Here is a 24,213-nt window from a genome sequence, read left to right on the forward strand (position 1 = left end):
AGCCTGGGTCCAGCCCAGCTACCTCGAAGCCAAATGTCCTTTCCTGTTGGCTGTATATGTATTTGGAATTCTAATTACCAACACATTTTCTTTCAAATTCTAATTTTAATTTTGTTATTAGCCTATTTCAAAAGGGCGACCTATAGTCCCAGCACTTGGGGAGGGTGAGGGAACGCTATAAAGCAGGAGGATCAGGAGTTCAAGATAATCCTCCCCTATGTGGTGAGTTCTGGGCCATTCTGAACTACTACTACCTGAACCACTGATCTGAAGACCCTGCTTCAAAAAAAAAAAAAAAAAAGAAAAAAAAAGACCAAAAGAAAAATCCTTATAGGAGGCAACCATGACCAAAGTACATGGTATCTGTGTATATGAAGTGTCATAACAAAACCATTACTTTTTGCAATTGAGGTTATGCTGATAAAAAGAATTAGGAGCATACACGTTTTACTTTTAAGTGTTGACTTACGTATATCTTCCCAAAATGCCTAGGCCAATGGATAGATTCAAGAATTCTTTGTTCACATGCTGCCACCTGGTAGCCAAAGTGACAAAGCTCTGAAGGCTACTACAGAAAAGAAAACCCCTGATGATAAAAGCTGAAACATGAAGTTATAGCCCTGGCATTCCTAGATACGAGACACTTTGCCTGTAAATAATGGCAGCAAGAGGCTTATGGGGGAACAAACCAGCTTACCAGACAGAAAACTTGCTGGTTGTATCCCAGTGTGAAAGAAAGTCTCTTTACTGTTTGCTTGCAACCCAACAGCTTTGTTCACCCAACAAAATCTTACTGGTGTCCTATTCCAGGTAGTTCAAATCCCGTTGTGAAGATAATAGAGGACCCGTGAGAAGCGGTCCTACCCTGTAAGGTCGTGTGGCTGTGCCTCATGAAAGCCACATGCAGCAGTCGCCTTAATCTCATTCATGTAAAGATGAGTGGACTCTGTCAGCTTTATCAAGACAAGTTCAGACAGGTTTACATCCTAGGGCCTCTTTCTACATCTCTTCCCACTCTGGCATGCCAGAATCAGCTACTGAGAATCTGACCTCTATACATCTGGGTCCTTGAATGCAAAATTAAATTTCCAGCTGCCATGAGCTGGAGTGTCTGTGGTGTGAAAATACTGTCAGCAGTTGATAAGACTCGAGTGGATCGCTGGCTCTTCAGACAGCCCAGAAGTGCCTCCTCACCCTGGAAACCCACCTCTTACCTGGAGGTGTCCTGTAGCCCTGCAACCAGTATTCTGAGGTACTTTCTAGTCAGGCATGGTGCTTTATGACTATAATCCAGAACTTAGGAGGCTAAGACAGTTGGGTCTTGAAAGTCTGTGCTACATGAGTTCAGGCCAGCCTTGGCTACATAGTAAGGCTACGTAAGTGCTGTCTCTACCTTTCTGCCCCATGTGACAAGTAGGCTTTGCACATGCTTCTACCCCACAATATTCTGCCTCACTACAGAGCCCAGAACTTTGAAACCATCCATATGGAGGCAGCTGTCATTTGGAGTCCTGTCTGGTTTTTGTTTTACAGGATGATCTCCAGGATATCTGTCTTCCTGCAAAGGACAAGATTTCAACTACTTAGTTATGGCTTAAATGATGCTCTGTCACCTCCAAAATGTAGATGCCCAGGTACCCAATGAAACCTGAGACAGTCAGGCAACCCTGCAGCACTGTGTGATTGGGAATTATTCCAAGAGCTGGAAACTGAGGCCTGGGGAATCAAACAACCTGTTATTCAGTGACAGAAATCCTAACTGTTGCACACTCAAATGCTTTCACTTGAAGAGCATTCAGCATGTTGACACCAGGAGCTATGTGTATGAGCTGGGTAAAAGCAGAGCTTCCAGCTGACATGAATGTGAGGTTAACTAACCCATTACCAACGTCCAAAAGAAAAAACAATCTAGAAGCAGGTGATAGACATGAGCATTTCTGCAAAGGGAACAGTGTGTGACACTGACAATGTGTGTGTGTGTTTTCACTCAGAAAACACTTGGTACTAATTAAATACGGTCAATGTCTATCCAATCCTTGTACATTTTGGGTTTTTTTTTTTTTTTTTTTTGGTTGGTTTTTGGTGTTGTTGTTTTGTTTTGTTTGGTTTTTTTTTTTTGTTTTGGTTTTTTTTGTTTTGTTTTGTTTTGTTTTTTGGTTTTGGTGGTATACTTTAACCTCACAATACCCTGGAGGCACAGAATGGCAGATCTTTGCAAGTTCAAGGACAGCCTAGTCCACATAGTGAGTTCCAGGATAGCTAGGCCTACATCCAGAGTTCAGAATGTCTTTCTCCCCGTGTGATAACAGCCTATTTGGGGGAAGAGTATTAGGAGATAAATATACCTAAATACTTTGTGTTCTTTTTTTGGTTCCTCCAAGTCATTATTTACATTTTTTCCTCTAGGAGATCTAATTTTTTAAGGTATTAATTATGTATGAATGTGCATGTGTGCATCTGGGTTTGTGCACGGGTGCAGCACCCATGGAAGTCAGAAGAGGGTGTCAGATCCCCTGGAGCTATGGGTGGTTGTGAACTGCCAGATGTGAGTGATGGGAACAAAACTTCAGGTCCTCTAGAAGAGCAGCGCGCACTCTTAACCATTAAGTCATTTCTCCAGCCTAAAAAAAAATCTATTTTGGGCAGAATGAAGAATGTAGGCATGGTCACCTCATTCTTCAAATGTCCATCATTACGCTGACATTCTTACTGTCTGGTACAGCCCCTCTTGCAGTCTCTAATCAAACATTCAACTGTCTTTTAACATCTGTTTTTCCAAGGCACATTGGGGAAAACTTTATCTGGAGTTTGCTGTATGTTCTGTAATTCTCAAGAGCAGTGGCTGAAGCCACAGTAAAACCTCTGTCTGAAGCTGAGAGTACACACTGCCCCAGCTGCCCTCAGCACAGACTGTACTGTTAACACTGTACCAAAGGTATCACTGTCCTGGCGTGGTCACTCATCTCTCTGTGCAGATGACTGCCACACATTTTGACCTAGACACTCAGCCTAATATAGTAGACTGAAAGCCTCCTCACAGAGGGAAGAAGATTATCGTAGAGCAGATTAAAGGCAGAGAACTAGACCCTCTAGAACCTCAGCTACCCTGATGAAAAGATACTAAATGGTCTGGGGGGAGGGTAGGGTAGGAACAAAATACATCACTAGCCCTCTGCTTCTACATCTTGCATTTGAGTCTCAAGCTGGCTTTGTTTCCCCATCATTAGTCAGGCCTGACATGGCCCTGGTAAAGTGCTCACGCCTGCCCCAGCTTCCATCACCAGAGAATACACCCATATAAACCCAAATTCCCAAGTCCCGAACTAACCAGTCACCCTATGTGTGCCCGCTCAAGAATAAATAAGCGTTGCTTTGAAAAGCTGCATATTTTAGTTCAGGACTGCATGGGGCACGCAGTGCAGACAACACTGGCACTGCACTCAGTCCCAGGGAGAGTGTCACCCGCCTCAGTGCTTCCTGAGGTGCTCTTTCACTCAGGATGGAAGGCAGCAGCTGCTGACACTGTGGCAACGGAGAGGCAGCTTCAAGAGTTCAGAAGTCCCATCTTTAACAGTCACTCCGCCAACTTCCTGAACCATCTTGATCACAGCTGCAACAAAAGTAAAGTTCAGAACCCAGCTACTCTGCACAGCCAATAAGATGCTAAGAAGAAGGCTAAAACATAACTCTATTAACGTATCTGCTATCCTAAGGCCTTAGACTGAGAAAATGCACTTGACCAGACTCTCCTTCAGGACACACTCCATGTACCAAACATGGGCTTATCATCACGCTTTTCCCAGGTGGCTCTTTGCAAAATGGCAGCTGCCCCATTAACACCACAGTAGTACTGGTTACATAGAAAAACATCTGGGAAATGCTTACATCCCATATATACACAGTACTCATAAGCACCACTAACAGGAGAGAGCCCCAAACTCCTGCACAACTCCTTCCCCTGCCAGAGATGAAGAACTATTGAGATCCTCTCATCCAAGAACTCTGTTAGCACTTGGACATAAATTTCCCCCCCCCCCAAAGCCTCATGCATTGCAAGTGTGGTCTCCAGATATTGATACTATTTGGAAAGTTGGTAGAAACTTTAGGAGGTGGGACCTAGCTGGAGAAGAGGTCACCGGAGATACCCTTGAAGCTGTGTTTTGTTCGAAGTCCCTTCCTGGGCCCTCTCTCCTCTTTCTCTCTCAATCTCTGGCTACCAATACGTAGGCAGCTTTGCTCCCTGCCACCCTCTCTGTCAGTGTTCTCCCTCACCATAGGCCAGCAACAGAGCCACAGATTCACCCTCTTACAGGTATCCTGTCAGTGACAAACAGCAGAGGCTGGCTAGCACAGGCCCCAGCAACTCTCACATTCAGAACCAGCTCCCACACATCTTCCCAGAGAAAAGTCTAACCCAGCTGATGGGAACACATGGCATACTGGGCGGCGTTAATGCCTCTGCCATCAAAATGAACACACTTTTGAGCCCAACATAACGGCTGACTGGGTCCTTCCAGGATGCTCACAGCAAAGTAGTAATCCTATTACAGTGAAATATCCTTGTTCATTCTAGGAGTGCCTGTTTTACAGAGATCACTCTGTATATGGGTCATTTGAGGCCAGGTAAAACATCTAAGAAAATAAAATGAGTTTTAAAAAGAAGAATAACACTATTTACCTTGTGATTCCATAAAGTATTCTGTGTTGAAAGAATTCCAGTGTTTTTGTTTTTAAGGCAAGGAGAATCAAAATCCTGGCTGATCACATGAAGGTGTACATGGCTAGTTGAAAGTTGAAAAATTGGTATTAGAAACTATGGTTTAATCAAAATGACACAAGTTAAAGTATAGGTGCATAAAGTTATGATGCTGCACTCATTAAATGTAATATACCCATTCATTTAGTTGAAAAAAGATAAGTACTTGGGAGACAACATACATAGGGAACAAAGTGCTAGATACGTCTGCTGGCTGGTTTTATGTCAACCTGACACAAGCTGAAGTCATCTGAGAGGATGCAACCTCAATTAAGAAAATGTCTCCAGCCAGATGGTAGTAGCACATGTCTTTAATCCCAGCAGTCAGGAGGCAGAGGCAGGCAGAATCTATGTGAGTTTGAGGCCAGCCTGGTCTACAGAGCGAGTTCAGGACTACATGGAGAAACCCTGTCTTGAAAAACAAAAGCAAAAACAAGAAAGGAAGGAAAGAAGGGAGGGAAGAAGGAAGGAAGGAAGGAAGGAAAAAAAATGACTCCTTAAGATCAGGCTGTATGAAAGCCTATGGGGCATTTTTAAATTATTGATTGATAGAAGAGGGCCCAGCCCAGCCCATTGTGTGGGGCCACCCCTGGGCTGGTTGTCCTGAGTTCCATAAAAAGCAAGCCTTGAGGAGCAAGTCAATAAGCAACATCCCTCCATGGCCTCTGCATCAGCTCCTGCCTCCAGGTTCCTGGACTGTTTGAGTTCCTGCCCTGACTTCCTTTGATGAAGAACAACAATATGGAAGTGTAAGCCAAATAAACCCTTTCCTCAGTCATGGTGCTTCCTCACAGCAACAGTAACCCTAATTGAGACACCATGCAAGCACAAAGACCTAAATGTAATCTTCAGCCCTCCGGTGAAAAGGCCAGGCACAGCAACGCACACTCTCCTAACACTGAGGAGACAGCTTGCTGGCCAGCCAAGCTAGCCAAATCAGCAAGCTCCAGGTTCAGTGAGTGCCCATGTCTCAAAAATTAAGGTGAAGGCTAGGTATGGTGGTACATACCTTTAATCTCAGTACTCTGAAGGGAAAAGACAGCAGGGTCTCTGTGAGCTCCAGGAAACTTGGTTTGCATAGCAAATTCCAGGCCAGCCAGAGCTACACAGTGAGACTTTGTTTCAATAAATAAATAAATAAGGGCTTCACACACACACAAATATTTAGTGCTTAGTAAGTACTCAATCAAACCTAGAACTGGGAATTTAGTAGTGAAAAAATTTAGAAAAGGACTCTGAGTCTAGAATAATGGCATTCTAACGAAGAAAGACAAATAGGCAAGAAAATCCAAATCACTAAAGGTACCAGGCATGCTGGCACATGCCTTAATTTCCCAAGCTCTTGGGAAGTTGAAGTAGGATTCTAAATTCAAACCAGCCTGAGTTACACAGTGAAACCCTGTCTCCAAAAAAAAAAAAAAAAAAAAAAAGAATAACTAGTTGGAAAAGGGGATCAGTGGAAGTAGGAAGGGCAAGAACAACAGTTATACATACATGAAAATGCCATAATGAAACCTATTATATATAATTAACTAATATAACTAATATATAATATAACTAATAAGAGAAAGAAATTAAAGGGAGGAAGGAAGAAAAGGGGAAGAAGACAGAAGTTGAGCTGCAGAAGAGGCTGCAGCTAGTTAATAGCGCCAGAGAAGGCCTCTGCCAGGTAAAGCGAGAGCAGAGGCAATTGTATCTCAAAGTGTAAAGGCCAAATCCAAACTCCTGGGGCAAGAGGTAGCTTCGTGCAAACATGGATTACAAAGAAGGTGACATGGCCACAGTATATAACCAGAAATACTAGAGCCCAGGAGGAGGAATTCAGCAGGAGCCAGATCATAATGGGCCTAAAGGCCCATTATGTTTTATACTGGCTGCTTTAGGGAGCTACTGAGGAGTTTAAGCAAAAGACAATTTCCCACTTGTACCTTTAAAAGAGCACTCTGGCTGTTGGGAAAAGGGATGGAGGGCATGTAAGATAGGGCATGGGGAGACCTGCTACAAGGCAACTGCAATAGTCAATGACAAAAACCAACACAGCTTACACTAGAGCTGGGATGTAAGAGAGATGACAAGACACAGCCCAATTTTAGTCAAGTTTTGGAAGAAAGCCAACAAGATTTACTAACTTTCTGGGTGCAATTTTGGGCAGTGCTACTTGCTGAGATGGAGAAAGGTACAGGGAAAGAACGTGCAGTTCAACCAGAGTTGATCAGGCTGAGCCGATGGCTCTGTTGATAATGTGCTTGTACTGCAAGCATGAGAAACTGAGGTTTGAGCCCTAGAACCCACATTTTAAAAAAACATGGTCATGAACACAGGTGAATTCCTAGGGTTGGCTGGCCAGCCTAGACTAATCAGCAAGTCCCAGGCCATTGAGAGTTCCTGTCTCAAAAAAAAAAAAAAAAAAAAAAAAACAAGGTAGATAGATGCACCTGAGCAGGAAAGACACTTGTGGCTGACCTCTGACCTCCACATGCATGTATGCTTACACACACACACACACACACACCCAAAAAAAAAAAAATTTTTTTTTACTTTGGTAAACTAAGTAGAATGATTTTTTTGTATAATTTACATTCTTTGAATTAGTAGTATTTCATTTTGAATCATTAATACTTTAAAGCTACCAGTATGTGTGAAGAAACCAAAATGGAATATAAGCAGTAATGAATAAGCAAATGAATAAAAATGGAGGGAACTCCACTGAAGATGGTGAAGAAAAATGAAAACTACTTTGGAAAACCATATTTTGGCTAGATGCCATAACACTACTGGGGGGGCGGGCAGGACTCTTCACAAATACTGTACTACAGCAGTAAATGTCTTTGCACAGGGTATGGGTTAGCAATTCTATAGCTATATTATACATATGCTAGGACTGAACACATAAGTGAACTCATAATGAATGACATCCAGTTTCTCACTGGTAGAGAAAGAAGGCACACAAAAAGGGGGAAAACGAGATGCATGTTGCTTGTAGAGATGGGCTAGGAGGCATGGTACCAGCATGACCCAGAAGCTAAGCAGGGTCAAGTCTGGGAGGAGAACCAGCACTTACCCTTTCCCATTTGCATATACAAATACAAAGTCAGAGTTGGGGAGAGGGCTTAGGATGTGTGTGTGTTATTTTCTGCTCTACCACTGAGACAATGTAGAAATGAAGACACCCTAAAGTCAACTACTTCCCTCATTATGGAAACCTGGTATCTAGGCCTCATTGGGGATGATGAACCTGAGGTACCTTATAGGAACAGAAAATAAACCTTAAAAACTGTTAGGGCATGGAGAGACAAAGAAGCCAACAGGAGCTTTCAGTGACCAAAGATGAAACAATTTAAGCCTCAAAAAATTAATGATAAAAATTAAAATACTGAAGTAGAATTAACCGAATATCCATGAGATGAGCCTACACTTGAAACAAAGGAGAAAGCACAGCTTCCACACTCAACAGTCCAGTTCATACATTAGGCAGAGAAGCACAAAACCATCCCTGGGAAAAGAGCATAGTAATCAAATTGCCAGCAAGTACCATCAACAGAGCTCAGTCTGGTGCATCAAATTAGTAATCCCAAAACTAGGGAAACTGAGGCAGGATGACAACTCTGAGTTCAAAGTCAGCCTAAGCAAAACAGCAAGTTCCAGGTGGACCTGGATACAGAGTGAAGCCTGTCTCAAACAAAATAAAACTAAGATAAAAATCTACCAACAGATAATAAAATGATTAGTCTAAATTTGAGCAATAAGGTTGTAATAGTCTTAAAATAGTCATCAGTTAAAAAGGAAAAACAGTAACTGAGTGAAAAACCTTGGCAGGCAACCCCTCAACAAAATGACCAAGATAACACCATAGGACACAAGTCACCTCAACACCACACACCTCTGACTGATGAGAACACCACAGACATCACGATACACCCAAATAGAAAAGAGATCTCCCTGCCAGGCATGAGCCTCACACCTAAGGCCAGCACTCATGAATTGAAGATAAGCCTGGCCATGTGATGAGTTCAGAGCCAGCCTGAGCCTCAAAAACCCAGCCTCAAAAATACAAGAAAAGACAGAGACGTTCTACAGTCAGTACCCATCAACGGTATCAAGGGCAGGACCTCAGACTGGAGGCTAAGGACAAAAAGTAAATGTTACATTAATCCTGAAGCAGGAAAAGAACATTTTAGCAAAAGCAGCTGAAATTCAAACAAGCGTAGCATTTAAGCAGTGGTGGTATTATAGCATGTATTTGCTTTGCTTCACATTTTACATTTTTTAATTTTTCTAAATTAAAAATATTGCTTATAGTAGGAAATTTTATTTCCTTTGTTGTTAGGTTTTTTTTTTTTTTTTTTTTTTTTTTTTTTTTAGGGAAAGTGTTTCACATTTATTTAAAAATTCCATCATTAGTTGAGACAGTGCTTATCTAGCCTGCATGAAGTACTGGGTTGATCCCCAGCATTACATAAACCAGGCATAGTGGTCCATGCCTATAATCCCAACATATGGGAGATAGAGACAGGAGGATCAGGAATTCATGGTCAACCTTGGCTACAAATAAGTAAATAAAGAAAGATAAAAATAGAGAAACAAAAACATGCTTAATGACAATGAACTATGCTAAGGGCTGCAGAGATGGCTCAGCAGCTAAGAGCATCAGCTACTCCTCCAGTGGGCCCAGGGGCAATGCCCAACACCGACATGGCAGTTACAACATCTATAACTATAGTTCCTAGGGATCCCAGGCTCTCTACCAGCCTCTATGGGCACCAAGCACACACATGGTACACGACTATGTATGTAAGCAAAACAGCCATACACATAAAATAAAAATAAATCTCAAAAAAAATTGTCAGTGGTTAGCCAGGAACAATAGTAAACACCTGTAGCCCCAGCCTCAGGAAGCTGATGTGAAAAGTTCAAGACTGCCAGGCAGTGATAGCACACACCTTTAAGCCCAATGCTCACAAGGCACAAGTAGGTGGATCTCTGGGTCCAAGGCCAGCCTGGTCTACAGAGTGAGTTCCAGGACAGCCAAGCTACACAAAAACCCTGTCTCAAAAAACAAAACAAAACAAACAAAACAACTGTCTCAAAATAGTAAAAAAAATAAAATAAAAAGATTTTCAAATGTAAATTTTGTTATTTTAGTGTAGTTTTTTAAAAGCTGGGACTGAGGGTATATACCTCAGAGGTGCAGTCCACACATTATCTTATTGCTTGGACCAAATAACTTGAATGAATTTGTCCTACATGCACACTGTGAGGGAAAAAATAATCATTCTGCTCCAAATCCTTCTGCAAATTAAGCCAACAAAGAGCAAACCCACACTTTCTCCTCATTTTATTTGAAATTGTGCACATTCTAAGCTTATAGGTGTATGATGTTTTGTTTCCTTTAGAGCAATAGTCCTTAGTCATTTAGGAGTTATAGATAACTCCAAGAATTCCTAACAAGCCCCTGACAAGTCCTCATCTACTTCATCTAAGTTTGCATGTTAGAAGCTCACATTTTGAGCTGGGCATTGGTGGCACACGCCTTTAATCCCAGCACTCAGGAGGCAGAAGTAGGTGGATCTCTGTGAGTTTGAGTGCAGCCTGGTCTACAGAGTGAGTTCCAGGACATGCTCCAAAGCTACACAGAGAAACCTTGTCTAGAAGAGGAAAGGAAAAAAAAAGCTTACATTTTGAGAGAAATTAAAAACTTCAAGGGACTGAATTACAGGCAGAAGCAGGAACTTGGGCTCACAGGCAAGTCAGGCAGGTGCAAGATTCAGCCTACCTGCTCGGAAGCAATCCACCTTCCCTGGGCCTAGAGACTACTCTCAAGTTCATGCTGATCACATGGGCCAAAATGAAGAGCACCATCCCACCCCAATGCTTACCTCATGCTGGGAATGGCATGGTAACCCAACCGGAAGCTCAGTTTGCTGGATCCAGCGAAATCTGCAATCACCTTTTCCCCTACAGTGTGCATATGTTTGAGAAGTTCAAGGTGTTCACTGGTCACAGCCTTCAGACTGGAAATGGAGGCCCATGGTAAGACCAGCCAATGGTAACGGGCCTTGGGATATTTATCCTTAATCACCACTACCAGATCATCTTTGTAAACCTAGCAGGGAGCACATAGAAAGGAAAGAGATGTCAGCTGAGGATCTTTGTGCATGTGCTATCATACTCATTCGGTCACTGAAACACAAAACCTTGTGCAAAAAATGTTAAGACTTGAGAGCATCTTACACCAGTCACATTACACGGTGAGGAGTCAAAGCCTGTGTTTTCAAACACCACACTACGTAGGACACAGAGAAGATACACAGTACTAAAAAGTTCTCAAGGCCTCATGTTAAATATCCACAGGTAGAGTTCAGCCACAGCCTCTCTAACACAGACTGGGCTGCATGTGTGTGGATTTCAAGAAGCCCTACCTGAAGCAGACCTCAGAGGCTTCTCCAAGGATGGTGCTTGATTTCTGACATGAAGCCAGTTGTTACAATAGTTACCACACATTATCTGATGATCCCCTCAAAGGGAGCATGCTCAGCTTAGCACTATTTCTTTTTTAATGTTTACTACTTATTGGAGGAAATCACAGGACAAGTTAAGGAGTTTGTTCTCTCCTTCTACCGTGTTGATTCCAAGGATCGAACTCAAGTCATCAGCCTTGGCAGCAAGCAACCTTACCCACTAAGCCATCCTGCTGGTCCAGTTTCTCTTAACAGAAGACAATATGTTCATCTGAAGACCTCCAGTCACTACTTTTAATTTTTTTTTTTTATAAAACCACTTTATTGTAACAAACTCACAAATAAAAACCACCACACAGCTAGACAAACACTTGCCCATAACCAAATGCTATACATCTCATTAACTTTATATGGCTAGAATGGCTATTCTGTGGAGCTTCACTTGGGGTTTAACACTTTCATTATCAATTACAATTTTATGCATTTACCTGCCACAAAAAAAAAAAAAGAAAAAGAAAAAGAAAAACTAAGACAGAGTTCAAACTAGAGAAACAATTAGTTTATATGTTCTTTCATGATTCATGTGTCCATCAACAGATGAATGGATAATGAAAGTGTGCTATACATACAAGACGGAGTAATATTTAGGAAATCAGAGACTGGGTATGGAGTTTGAGGACAGCCTGGTCTACATAGCAAGTTTTAGGTGACTCTGGTTAAGAGCACTGGCTTCTAGAGGTTCACAGTGATCCTGTAACTCCAGTCCCAGGGGTTTTTCCTTCTTCTGGCCTCCTCAGGCACCAGACAGACATGCAGACAAAACACCCTACACATTAAATAAACCAATAAAAATGTTTTTGAAAAATGCAATCACAAAATCTATAGGAAAATGGATGGACTTAGAAATTATATTAAGGTAACCCAAATTCAGAAAGAAAAAACCCCACTGTGCTTCATCTGTGGCTCCTAGCCTATAGTGTATGCATGGATATGTGGAAACAGCACTAAGTGTGAGTATGACACGAAGGACAGAATGTAGGCAAAAGGAAGAACCTAGAGACTACTTAACACGAATGTGGAAGCCACTTGTCCTCACAGAAAGTCCAGTAAATCAGAGTCCACTAAAAAGAAATTACATCCTTTGGGTTCATTTATAATTACCAATTCTGTAGAATGGCCATGTACAACATAGCAGACATTTAAAAATTACAAAATTTTATTCTGACCTGCATTTTGGGGTCTTTCATAGAAATCTTCAAGCCTTGAATCCAGTGGCCCAGTGATCCCTAAATAAAAAAGAACGTAAATATATATGCCAGTAATTAAGTGTAACTAATACTGCATGACAGCCAAGCCCAAATAAAACATGGAAATAATGTCAGATTTTGAGAATTAAACTTCCTTTACTTCAGTCTATTGCCCTTAGGACCACAAGCCTCTGTGTTGTCTTCCTATATTTATAACTGGGGTAAGGACGGAGGCCTATTGTGGAACAATGCTCTGTGTGCAAGGACTGTGGTCCAAACAAGAGCAGCTACCATTACCTGGACAAGACTGGGCCAAATAACATTCCCTTGTTGGGGGACAGGGAGGGCTCATGAAAGGGCACATGAGGCCCCTCCTCTCCCAAAGGATACACAAGCAGCTAACAGCTGTTGGAGAGGGAGACTCCTCTTTGATGGGGCAGCAACCCATAAACTGCCTCTAAGTAACCACGATTAAACTCGCTAGTTCACCAAGTTAGACATCTACTCACATCTCCCCAGGAAACGTTCCATAAAGCCTAAGCTGCCAAAGTATAAATCAGCCTTCTTTGCCCTCTCACACTCCAGCTGCAGCCTAGCCAAGTTTCTATTTTGACATTAACATGTGAACTACATATCTATGTAGTTTACATAACAGGTAAACAATCAAATGACCCATTTTAGGGTTCAACGTTAACTACACTACATGGGAAGTACAGGAAACCCCTAGTAACTATGTGAGAATGGATGAAGTCTTGAATGCATGTATGTTGTTGACATGACCAGCCATGTCAAGGACCTCAGTGCCTAGACCCACAGAAATGGCAAAGCCTTCCCAGGGTGAGGCCCCAAGGGATGGCAAAGCCTTCCTCTGATCCTAGTACCACTGTTTACAAATGGCTGGACAGTATATGCAGAAACTATCAGCCTCAGCTTCCTCCTTCCAGATGTTTACAGACTGAGACACCTGCCTCCTCGACTCAGATTTAAAATAACCCAGGCTGAGCTTCTGGGCTGCTGTTGACGGTCCATCCACTAAAGAGCACAGATCACCTAATCCCAGCTTTTCTGTGTGTCTGTTTGTCCTTTCTTCATTCCCTTGCTGCCGCAGTTAGGTCCAATCCCTAAGTTTACTGACTGCCCTGTCTTCCCTCAAGTAGTTTACACCAGAAATTTAATAGAAAAGCATATAAAGAGACATTCACCAAGTGATTTTCAGGCCCCAAACAAGTGACTCTTTCATCATGGTTAACAACCCTCATGATTAATACCACCTCCTGTGTCTGAGCTTTATAGTGTACAAAACAATTAAGCAGTCATTATCTCGCATTTCATCTCCACATCATCTATCAATCACACTATTCTCACCTCTTTGGTGACTCCATCCTTGCCCTTCTTAGGAGGCACAGAGCACTGGCTGGGACTGCTCCCAGGGGCTAGCTCTGCCCCAGACTCAGCCTCCTGAGCAGTATCCTCCTCCTCACCATCACAGTCTGACCTCTTTCTCTTCCTTTGTGTTTCTAGGTCAGGACTCTTTGCTACTTCCTCAAACTCTACAATGTATGGATAAAGTTCATTCACCATGTGGAGAACCTGGCCAGGCTGCAGCTTCATCTCGTGGTCCTTCCCAATGATGACTGAGTCAATGCTGGTGGGATTGACCCCCACCTGTGGATACACAATCACAATGTAAGTACAGCAGCGAAAATGCCATCAGTGATAGAGATATTGCTGTATTAACCACTTACTGCAGTCACCCACCTACAGTTCACTAGCTAGCACAGTCTAAAGCAACAGCATAAGAAAACTATCAAGTAATAAACGGAAATCCCAGTCACAAACACACATACCTGCTTTACTCTGACATAGCCTTTGTTACACTCTGCTTTCAACTGTACTGAAAGACATAAGAAAACATTAAACCCAGATGCAACCAGAACCAAGGTACTCTGTTTTCCCTAAAGGACAACAAAGCCTGACTGCTACAGGCAGCCCACAGATGAGTCTGATCTGCATGTGCCTGGATCTACAAATCCTACCAACTTCTAACAGCTTCAGACCCATCCAGAAAATGTCCATCAGTGAGCTGAGCACGGTGGCACATGCCTGTAACCCCAGACTTAAGAAGTGGAGTCAAGATCAGGAGTTCAAGGCCAGCCTTTACTGCATAGCCAGTGTATGAAGTCAGTCTTGAATATGTAACAACTTAACCCCCATTTCTCACCCCAAAAAACAATTTATATTAATGCATGTACTCCCTTAGCTACTGATGAAAACCTGGACAGAGGGGACTCTGGATAGATGACTCACTGGCTAAGAGTACTTACTGTTGCTTTTTCCAGAGATTTTGAGTTTGGTTCCCTGCACCCCCATTGGACAGCTCATTAGCAACTTTGACCCCAGTTCCAGGGGACTCTGATGCCTCTGGCCTCCAAAGGGAATTGCATTTAAATACACCCACACAGAGACACACATATAATTTTAAAAATAATAAAAATAAATCTTATAAGCAAATAAATGCTCAATGCCTTTCTCTTTTTTGCAACTAACTGTAGTGGTGCACACCTTTAAATCCCAGCATTTAAGAGGCAGAGGCAGGTGGATCTCTGGGAGTTCAAGGCCAGCCTGGTCCATATAGTGAGTTCCAGGACAGCCAAGGTTACATAGTGAGACCCTGTCTCAAACAAATAGAAATAAAAAACTTTGAGGCAGCTTTCATGAATCCCTGCAGCCTCCTGTGACAGAACCCCTAGCCAGCTCAGGATTACCCCTACACTTGCTGCTGTGAGGAGGAGACAGACAGAAGCAGCAGTAGTTTGATACTCCAGCACACTTGAACTAACTCACACAAGAAAGTCCATACTCACTGCTAAGGCCCCAACTCTGAATCCAGAACCTTAGTGTTCTGTGGTCACACTGCAGGCAGGCAGGGGTGAGCATGCCCACAGTTTACAGGAAAAATGTGTGTGTGTGTGTGTGTGTGTGTGTGTGTGTGTGTGTGTGTGTGTATGCGTGCGTGCGTGCATGTACACACACCTGTGTACATGTGCATGTTCAGCTTTTCCCTTAAAACTTATGAAGGACAAGATGTCACAGTCTTACAAAGATCTACCCTCTGTGTTAGGCAGTACATAAAGGTTGGCACCATCCCCATTGCATCTCAGACACAGTTTCAGCTTGGAGATTCCACAATTTGTCTTGCTGTTCAATGCATAACCCCTGGGCAAAGCAGGGTCCAAGACTCAATCCTGCCGCTCCAAGGTAACAGGATAACAGCCACCTATTCCCATACCTTACCTAAACCTGCCTTAAGTGTTACTAAGTAGTGAAGGCATAATCCAGTATGAACCAGCCCTGGTGTTAGCTAGAAGAACACAATTTATGAGCCTTATTTGGGAATATAATAGGTTTTCCAGCAAGAACACTAGGAAATGTGTATCACTGGTTATCATTATCCCCCATAACTAAACACAGTCATTCCCATCTTCCTATGACCAGTTAGTTACCTTGTTGTCGGGAACATTTCTTATCTGTGATCTTGGTCTCTGGGCTTCGACCAATCACAACTGCTTCCAAATGGGGAAGTTTGATTCGCTGATGCTGGCAGTCCTGTCTCACCAACCAGCACACCCGCTTCATCGCTCTAAAACAAAAGAGGATCACTGGAGAACAAATCACCCAGGCCACGCCCAGCCTCACCCACAACACACCACACACATGACTGTGAGGGTGTTCACAGAGGCAGCTGACTTCACCTTCCTAGTCTCAACTTCCTCACCTATAAAGCTGTGATAATGACAGGGCTCAGGATGATGAGTGAGATAATGCAGGTAAACATTTACCTCTGCCAAACATGCTAAGCATTCAAATATTTGTTACACATCTGTTGATCTCCTGTGCTGGGCATTAGGTTACATGCAGAAGGTCCCTCAGAAGTGAGTAAAAGACTGTTCCTGTAACTTGAGGAGCTTGAAGTAGGATATATGAGCAGTCATTTCATACACTAGTTACTGTAATATGATCTAAGCACTGTAAGAGAGTAACCAAATGTGACATTAGCCCAGTGATAGGACTGACCCTTGAGAGTATTAAAAGGTTTCATGAAGGATATGTATACAGGGTTTGGGGTTGGGAAGGAGTGTGTCTGTCAGAGAACCAAGAATTAAACAATGAAGATGTAGACCAAGAGAGATGGTTGAGCATTAAAAGCACTCACAGCTCTTCAAGAGGGCTCACACTTGGTTCCCAGCACACACACATCACAGTTCACGACCATGTGTAATTCCAAATCTAGGGGATCTAACATCCTCTTCTGACATCCAGGGGCACTACACACATGGTGCACTTAAATATATACAAGTAAAACACTCATACACACAAATCTCAAAGAAAACAAAGTTCTTCAGATGTCTGGTATCTTTATATTTATCCTCTCTCCTCTCTTCTCTCCCCACCCCCCTTTTGTTGGGAGGGAAAGGATGTTGAAGCCAGGGCTTTGCACATGCTAGACAAGTATTGCTCCACTAAACTACATTCCTAGTCCTTTAATCCTTACTTTATTTGAAAGAGAGCATGTCTATGTATGCATGTGCTTATCAGTATGTGAACCACATGCATGCAATACCTGCAGAAGCCAAAATGACATGAGAAATCCCCTTAACTAGAGCACAAGCCATTGTGAGCCACTATATAGGTATAAATGCACTAGCTGCTAAGTCATCTCTCTAGCACTTTCTTATCTTTTTTCTTTTTCATTTTAGTCAGGGTCTCACTTCAGCACTGGCTAGCCAGGCACTTGCTGTGTATATGATCTGCTGGCCTCTGTCTCCTACTATCAAGTTTCAAGCTAGCCACGACTGCATAGGGAGATCCTGCTCAAAAACAGGAGGAGGAAGACACATCCAGAAGAGACACTTATCTTCTGGTGCCATTTGGAAAATATCAAAGGAGTGAAGAGAGGTATCAAACAAAAGATTTCTAATCTAGCCAGACATGGTACATGACTTTACCCCAGCACTAAGGAAGCAAAGACAGGTAGATCTCTGTGAGGTCTAGGCCAAGCATGTAATGGCTACATGAGACTCTGTCTCAAAAAGTGGGGGAGGGTCCTAATTTGGAAGATGCCACTAGATGAAATGAAGAATTTATAGGAAGATACTATTTAGAAATGGAGGTGAAAAATCTGGAGACACAGTTCAAAGGTTAAAAGCACATGCTGCTCTTGGACAGACACCAAGTTTGATTCTTTGCTCCCAAGTCAAGCAGCTTACAAGTGGCTCCAGGGGATCTGACACTTGTGGCCTCTATGAGCACCTGGATTCACCATCTACCCACCCCCTCCCCTGACACACACATAATTAAAAATAATAAAAATAATTTTTCTTTTAAAAAAAAAAAAAGACAAAGAAGGAGCAACTTCATATTGGTTCCCTTGGTGTGGGGTGGTGAGTTTCGGCTTTGTATGTTTGCTTGTTTGGGAGGGGTGCTGCCTTTTGTGAGAGAGAGGTGGGGGTGTGTATACTGGGAACCAAACTCAGGGCCCTGCCCTTCCTAAACAGGCAGTCTGCCACTGAGCTCCGTGAATTTTACATCAGAGTACAATTAGCTGACATGGCTTGTGGAAGCTCCACGGACTTCAGTCAGAATGGACTGACTGAATGTACTTAACAGGCATCGGCATGTCACAGAAGCTGAAACAAAGAAAAAGGATGAGGTGACCCAGGAAGGCAGAAGACAGAGTCAGGACAAGACGAGAACTAGGGTCTTCAGGGTGTCTCTCTAGCCTCTAGAGCAGTGCTTCTCAACCTAATACTGTGACCCTTTAATACAGTTCCTCATGCTGGATAACCCCCAATCATACAATTATTTTTGTTGCTACTTCATAACTGTAAGTTTGCTGTTATGAATGGTAATGTAAATATCTGATATACAGGATATCTGATATGTGACCCCTGTGAAAGTGTCCTTCAAATCCCAAAGGGGTCGTGGATCCACAGGTTGAGAACTGCTGCTCTAGAACCATCAATGCTCAAGCTTCTAACACCTGGAGGAAATCTTGCCTCTTCCCAAATTGTACACATGCCCTTTGCCCAAGTGCTATATTCAGAAACACAGAAAACCATATTCTCAAAAATAAGAATATTACCATCTGCAAAGACAAGACAGGGCAAGGCAGAATGAGCTAGAGGTACACAATCTCAGGAATTGATTATTGGTAGCACCTGCAGGCCAAAGAGGTTCAAAGTTCTCTGTCAGTCAGGAAAGGTTTCCAAAACCACCCAGTCAGAGAAGGCCAGGAGCCCAGGCAACTGAGTAGTCAGGATTTCACAAGGAAGAAGGCAGCCTGGGCCACACCAGGGATGCTGCCTCAAGAGTCACCCAAAAAGAGGACAAAAATTAATGAGAAGCTGGGCTTCAACATAATGGGCAGCAGACAATGGCATCTGTTTGTACTTGCTACAAAGTGAAGGATGGGCAGGCAATAGACAGAGAAGTGAAGCATGTCCTCACTGGGCACTGAGAAACAAGCCATATGATTGACTACTTCCTCTGACAAAGAAGCCATCAAACAGTGCAGCTTCTGAGTAGGAACAGAGAAGGTCCAATAGACAGCTAGAAACATGACAAGACAATGGAAATAGCCCTCCCTTCTACCACAAACATACACACATTTTATTCCCTGGAGTTCTTAAGTGATGATGTTCCAGTGCACTACACCCCCTGGAAAGCTGATGCAGTGACAGCACAATGCTCACACAATAAGCCTTAAAACAGTCGGTTGGCCCATTTGGCCCTAACTCATAGAAAATGACTTCAGAACACAGCCAGACCCTCCAGTAAAATTCCATAAACTGTAAGCATCATGCCCACTTTAGCACTGTATCCCCATGTTTATTACTTGGCATATAGCAAGGCTACAATAAATCAGCAAGCTTACAATAAATGTTTGCAGATAACTGATCAGATGACAATCCTTTATTTCTCAGAGTTCCTCTTGGCTTCCTTGATACAGAGTCTCACTATGCAGCTCTGGCTGGCCTACAACTTGCTATATAGGCTAGAACTGTTTTAAACTCACAGAGATCCACCTGCCTCTGCCTCCCAAGTGCTGAGATTAAAGGTATACACCACCACACCCGTGGATTCCTCTTCTTAAAGTACAATTCCCCAAAAGAGGAGCAGCTCATTCTACCATTCCATCCACTTCTGCAACGGTCTATTTGCTAAGTATACCACCACTATCGTATACCATTCCCTGATTAATTCTGATTCTTAGGGAACCCAAATGACCTGAAGATGACATGAGGCCAGAAATCTATCTGGAAACACTGCTAACACAAGAATTTTCTGGAGTATACCCTGACCATAAATAAATTAGCTACAGCTGACAACTGAGCTTCTGGGATGCCACTAGCACAACTAGGAACTGGACTTTATTGTTGTTGTTGTTTTGTTTTGTTGTTTTGTTTTATTTTTCGAGAGGCAGAGTTTCTCTGTGTAGCCCTGGCTGTCCTGGAACTAGCTCTGTAGACCAGGCTGGCCTTGAACTCACAGAGATTCACCTTCTCTGCCTCCCACTGCCTCCTGAGTGCTGGGATTAAAGGTGTGCACCATCAGTGCCCAACTGGATTTACTTTAGACTTTGTTCTCAAGTTATATAACCACAAGTGGTTGTGGACCACTAACGTCCAACACAGACTTAATTTAAGACTCTGAACTTCTAATTGCTCAAAGGTTACTCATTTCACAGAACTGACCCCACTGACCAACCTCTCTCCTCTCCCTGCTTTACCTCCCAGACACACAGGCATCCTTACCCGAACACACATCCTTCAAGAATAACATGCTGCAGCCTGACTCCTGAGTAAGGTATTCTAAACATGATATTCTGGTATTGACTTATCCTCCTCTCCTCCTTAAAAAAAAAAAAAAAAAAAAAAAAAAACCTAAATCTTAGTCAGATTTCAGGTCCAGTCTCCTCCCCTAAGGCCAATGGAGTTGTCATCTTTCTTGCACATCTTACTGGATATAGTACAATAACTTTCACAGTTCTGATAGCCTTGGGAACAGACTCCCTACTACCTTCCCCTTCAAGAAACATGGAAAAGAGGTCCCTGGAGAACACTGCTGTGGGCAAGTGGTTTTATGTCCCAGGGTCCCAGGTGTTCAGCATAACTTATTAAGAGCACACTACATAGTAGGCCCTGTGCTAAATGTCTCATTTACATGGTTTTCACTTTCAATCTATGGAAAATTAAGGCTTAGACAAACAAGTACCATGTCAAGCAACAAAGACACTGTATGCCAGAGTTAGGATTTGAACTCTTTCCAAAAATTAGGTTCTTAACCACTACATGTTTCGGGGCTCACTCATTCAATCAATCAAGATTATTTCATGCTATTCTAGAACTGGCAACCAATGGTGGATATGTATGTTCTTCATTCAAAAACCTCACAGAAGACCCTGAAAAATTATAATCGGTGTGGTATGTCTTGCTTGTAGAGAGGTATAATGGAAACACAAACCTTTAATATCATGTGACAGAAGGTTTCCTGAAGATGGTATAAGCACAGTCTTGTAGACTTGAATAATTTGGCAGAAACAGGCAATCTAATTGAGAAATAAGAACCAGAAAATGTAATTAGGAAGACAAGTCTTAGGCAATGGGAACAACAAGGGCAAACATACAGAGACACGGCACACTGTGCACAGGGAAGCTAAAGCTCAAGGCAGATAAGGGACTAGAGACCTCAACAAGGTCCACATGATGCAGAGTTCCGGTGACTTGCTGACAAGCTGAAAATTTTCAAGTTTCAATAGAGTTTGTAATTCAGTAGACAACAAAAAGTTGTTTGAAAGAACAAATATGTTAGCAGACAAATTGTGAATGACCAAGCAGAAACTGAGCAAAGATTTCCTTACCAAGATCACCATGGGAAGAAGTATAAAAACCAAATATGCACTGCTTCCCCACATGAGAAATTCTGTATAAAGATTTCTATGCAAAGGGCTGTAATCTCAGTACCCAGGAGACACAAGCAGGGGAACCAGAAGTTTGAGGTCAGACTAATCTACACACTGAAAAAGAAAATTTACCAAGGCCCAGCGGCACAGGCTTGTATCTCATCGCTGGGAAGGGGAGACAGGAGGCTCAGAAATTTGAGGCCAGTTGGGCTAAATGAGCCCTAGTCTCAAATTAAGTGGGGAGAGAAGGGCTGTAAGAAATCCCCAATATATGTCAAATTCTCAAAAGTAATTCCCCATCAATTCCAAACGGACGGAACTTGAAATACCCCTGCTTTGTTGACCCACAGTCTCCACACTGTTTGAGAAAGGCCTGGCTGCTTCCGGCATTCCTGAGGACACTGCCGGAACACCTCAAAGTACTCCAGGAAGGCGTTCTGGGCAAAAACACTTTCCTGACAAGCTCCACAGCCGGGTTGGCATGGCCAACTAAGTACAGGAGTCCAGTGGGGGTGCGGGAGGGGCAGTGGAACAACGGGGCGGAGACTAACACTCCTCCTGAAACACGCCCACCGGAGAAGCGCGAAAGGGTGGAGCCTGGCCCGTCCAAAAGGAAGCCTCGAACTAGACACGCAAGGGCCGCCGCTCCGGGTTAGCAGCCCAGGCCGAACGCCCCTGCCGGCTTCTAACCCAACCAGCAGAGGAAGCAGGCAGACCACGAGCTCACCTCGACTGAAGACACCCACAAACCCGTTCAGCACTCCACTGCGCCTCGACGCTTCCGGTGCTGAAAGATGACGTCATAAAACGGCTGCCTAGCAACCAGTGATGATTCCTCTGTGTCTTCGAGAATTAGCTGAATCGGTCTCTTGCCCGATACCCAGGTGGTTCCTACCAGCTAGTTGTTCCCCATGAGGGAGAGCTTTGCCTTCTCTGAGGCATCTATCTGGCTATCACTGCCTTCCAGTCTCAGAATCGGGAGAGATTTCAGGCAGCAATCTCCTGTGGTTTATGTACGCAGTTGTGTCGTCTCTTGACACTTCCTCTGGAAGCTTGCTACATTTTAAGACCATCTTTGACAGGGAAGGAGAGAACGAGGTTGGAGGTAGTGAGACAAAACTCATTCTGTAACCCAAGCTGGCCTTGAACTCGCCAAAATCCTCCTGCCTTAGCCTCCCCGGTGCTGGGATTGCAGGTGTGAGCCACCAAACCAGCCTTGAGGACTTCGTTTAAACTGCAGGCTGGACTGCCTTACCACCCACGTTCAAATTACACTTTTCTTTCTCCCTTTAAGGAGAAGACTTAAGAGAGAGACAGGGAAGCCTGCTAAGATTTTTTTTTTTAATACTGTCTTCACTAAATGATCTGAGGGCAATCAGAAAAGCAGGAGGTTGGGATGACATATTTGTACAGATTTTTATAGTAATTCCAGGACGTTCCCTAAAAGTCTTAAATTGTAAATCACCAAAGACATCTTGGCAGATGAAAGAATTCCTATCTCATGAGTAAAACCGGAGTGTAGAATCTTAAACACAATAGAAACTGAACCTTAAGGAGTACCCCCCCCCCCCCCCTTTTTTTTTTTTTTTTTTTTTTGGTTTGGTTTTTTAAACAATGTCTCACTGTTTACCCAAGAGTGGCCTCAAACTCAAGATCCTTGCCTCTACCTCTGAAATGCTGAAGTCACCGGCCTTCACTGCCACGTTCAGCAAGGAGCACTCTGTTTCTTAATCAAAATGAGTTACTATTTCCATCTTGGAAAGGCAGACTCCACTATCTGATGGAGCTGACAAAACAGGATAGGAGGATGTTCCAGGGAGCAAAGGAGATGCTTTTGTCAGAGGAGAACATACAGATGTATATTAGGATCAGAGCAGAAAGGGAGGAAGCTGTATAAGCCTTAAGGCTGAGAATGTGGTTCACAACTGCTTAAGATACCAAGGCACCTAGGTGGCCTGACAGTTTGAGTTTCTCTCAGGATTACGCCTCTTAGCCAAGGCTTCTACCCAGCTGTGTCTCTTACAGCTGAAAGATGAACTGGATCACTTGTACAAAATTGGACAAGGTTTTCATAGCCAGCATATTAGATCTAACCCATTGTCTACAGTGCACTGACCAGAAAAACAAGGCTGTTTGGAACAATGCATGGCTAAGGGCATGGCATGCACTTAAGACATTCACTGGTTTCACATTGTTAGGGAACTAAGCGCCATAAATTTTTCAACTTCTCGATGAATCAAACAACTACTAGTTTCTACCTCCCTAAAGCCCTACTAATCTGCTCTTAGCCTCCATGGGGTTGACAATTCTGGAAAATATCATGTAAGTGAAATCATATAGCATTTGTCTTTTGTAACTGATTTCATTTCGCTTGGTGTCAAGTTTCATCTATACTGTAGCTCATGTCAAAACTTCCTTTTTAAAGTTAAAGTTTTTCTTTGAATTTTTATTTATTTTGAGTAGTCTTTCCTTTATAATTTATTTTTGTGTGCATGGGTGTTTTTCATGCACATATGTCTGTGCACCATGTGTGTGCCTTGTGCCTGGTACCTGGGGAGCTCAGCAGAAGGCAGATCCCTGGACTGCAGTTACAGGAGGTTGTGAGCTACCATATATGTTGGGAATAAAACCAGAATCTTCTGGGGGACTAACTAGTGTTCCTACTGCTGAGCCATCTCTCCAGCCCCATATTATTCTTTCTTAGTTGCCCTCCCCCCAGCCCCCATCTCCATATTTTTAAAGACTGGGTCAGGCTGGCCTTAAAAGCTGACCTTGAATTCCTGATCCTTC

General features: G+C 43.1%; 1 pseudogene; it reads right to left on the minus strand.

Moving 5' to 3' along the window:
- Positions 1 to 3,458: 3,458 nt before the first annotated feature.
- Positions 3,459 to 21,063, minus strand: LOC127225670 (aprataxin-like; annotated as a pseudogene).
- Positions 21,064 to 24,213: the final 3,150 nt, after the last annotated feature.

This window comes from Phodopus roborovskii, unplaced genomic scaffold (genome assembly GCF_943737965.1).
Source record: "Phodopus roborovskii unplaced genomic scaffold, PHOROB, whole genome shotgun sequence".
Classification (NCBI taxonomy): domain Eukaryota; kingdom Metazoa; phylum Chordata; class Mammalia; order Rodentia; family Cricetidae; genus Phodopus; species Phodopus roborovskii.